Here is a 2,316-nt window from a genome sequence, read left to right on the forward strand (position 1 = left end):
ATTTTTTAGTAGATGGTAGTACCGTTTGTCAACCCTGGAGATTTTTTAGTAGATGGTAGTACCGTTTGTCAACCCTGGAGATTTTTTAGTAGATGGTAGTACCGTTTGTCAACCCTGCAACAGTTATCGTAGGCGGCAGTACTATTAGTCAACTCAGCAACTTTTTAAGCAACACTTCAAGCAAATCACCAGGACCATGATGCCTCTGTGCATAAAAATGAGCTCAGCAGGTTAATCAACATGTTTGGACGCACACATTCCTGTTTTAATGAACTACTTAACTCCTCATGGTAACCTGACCTTTGACCTCCGGTTCATTCTCTTGGTTCTAATGCTTCCTCACCTCCTCTATCTGACTCTTCCTCTCTAATTACTCTGAATCACAAACGTCACCATTGCTCTCTGCCGGTGTCACGTCTGAAGGACTTCCCTCCGTGGTGTTTTTCCAGAAAAACAAACGAACAGAGAAATAGAGAAATAAACATGTATGTAGGGCAACCTTCAGGCTATCCTTACAAAACAGATCAGTGATCTCAGTGGGATTTGTCTGGTAAATAAAGGTCGATAAACAAATAATTAAACTTGAATTTCTGAGTCTTTGTCGGTTTGTTTTGGTGCCGTTGAGTTTTTCTGTGTTCTGATTGGTCGATCTGTTGCTCCTAACAGGGATCGGCTGTACTTTTCCGCTCCAAACTTTGGCACCAAACTCCTCCTTCCCCCCTCAGCCTGCAGTATTAATAACACACACATTCACACACACACACACGTGCTCACACACCCCCAAGCACACTCACAGAGGAGGTTTCTCCCTTTGCCTTCAGCTCAGAACCAACAACTGGTCCGGCTGTGATTGGTTAAAGGTTCTGGTAGAAGAACAAAGGGCCTCATTGTGTTTCGTCCTGCTGTTTCACCTCAAACATCACAATAAAGTTCCTTTGCTCTCAGGTTTCTGACAAACTTTCACCACATTTGCTTTAGCTGTTCTGGTCAGAAATAATCCACAGACTCTGGGCGTTTTATCTCCTGTGGCTCTAATCTTTACCTGAGCTCAGACTTCAGGTGATAACGGCGGTCAGGAGTCAGCGCCGCTCTGAATAACAAGCGATAACACAAAACATAATTTAAGGTGTTGTTTTACTGCTGCAGGTTTTTGTGTTTAATCATTGCAAATGTAGTTTTTATTTTGGTTTATTTTAACAAAAGACAAGTTTTTATAAGTAATCTGTTAATATGTTCATGAGGTAGGCTCCACATGATCTGAAAGTCACAGAGATTTACATTTAACTCTTGTTTGTTTCTTCAGAATCGTCTCAGCCATTGTGGGTGTCTGCCTCACATTGTTTCATGGATCTTTAGCTCTTCTAATTTAGTCTCTGGTGTCAACAGCCCAAAAGCAGCACGGCTGTATTTTATCCTCTGACAGAAAACATCTGAATGTCCAGGTGTGAAATATTAATGATCATAACTGGGACACATGGGTGTGGCTGCCAAGGTGTGAACAGAGCGAGCCAAACTGGTACAATTAACAACAAAATAGTGCAGTTTTGTAAGATGAACACAAAAATGAACTGAGATTTACAAGATGTGGCTTCACAGAAACTCAATCTGAGAATATAGAGTCACTCACCTGGAGAGAAGAGAGCAGGTTGGTTTTTATACAGGTGCTGCTCACCTTCAGGTAGAATATGTGCATGTGTGTATGTAAGTGTGTGCGTGTGTTTATGTGTGCATGTGTGTATGTAAGTGTGTGCGTGTGTGCATGTGTGTGCATTTGTGCATGTGTGTGTGTGTGTGTGTGCATGAGTGCATGTGTGCATGTAAGTGTGTTCATGTGTGCATGTAAGTGTGTGCATTTGTGTGTGTGTGTGCACGTGTGCTTGTGTGCATGTGTGAGTGTGTTCATGTGTGCATGTAAGTGTGTGCATGTGTGCATGTGTTTATGTGTGCCCTTGTTTTTACTACTTATTGGGGACAATTTTTCAGGAAAATGCAGCCTCGTAGGGACCGGATGCTCCTTGTGGGGACCAAAGCCCAGTCCCCATAACTTCAGAGGCTGATTTTGTGTGTGGGGGTTAGGTTTAGGACCAAGGTTTCGGTTTGTTTTCGGGTCAGGTAGGTACCTGTGAGGTTAATGTTAGAGTGTATGGTCAGGGTTAGGATATAAAATTACCAAAAAAAGGAATGTAAGTCAATGGAAAGTCCCCACAAAGATAGCGAAACATAGTACGTGTGTGTGTGTGTGTGTGTGTGTGTGTGTGTGTGTGTGTGTGTGTGTGTGTGTGGGAGGGGTGTGTCAGGGATCTTTCTGCTGATTAT

The sequence above is a fragment of the Austrofundulus limnaeus genome, unplaced genomic scaffold (genome assembly GCF_001266775.1).
Source record: "Austrofundulus limnaeus strain Quisiro unplaced genomic scaffold, Austrofundulus_limnaeus-1.0 Scaffold127, whole genome shotgun sequence".
NCBI classification, from domain to species: Eukaryota; Metazoa; Chordata; class Actinopteri; order Cyprinodontiformes; family Rivulidae; genus Austrofundulus; species Austrofundulus limnaeus.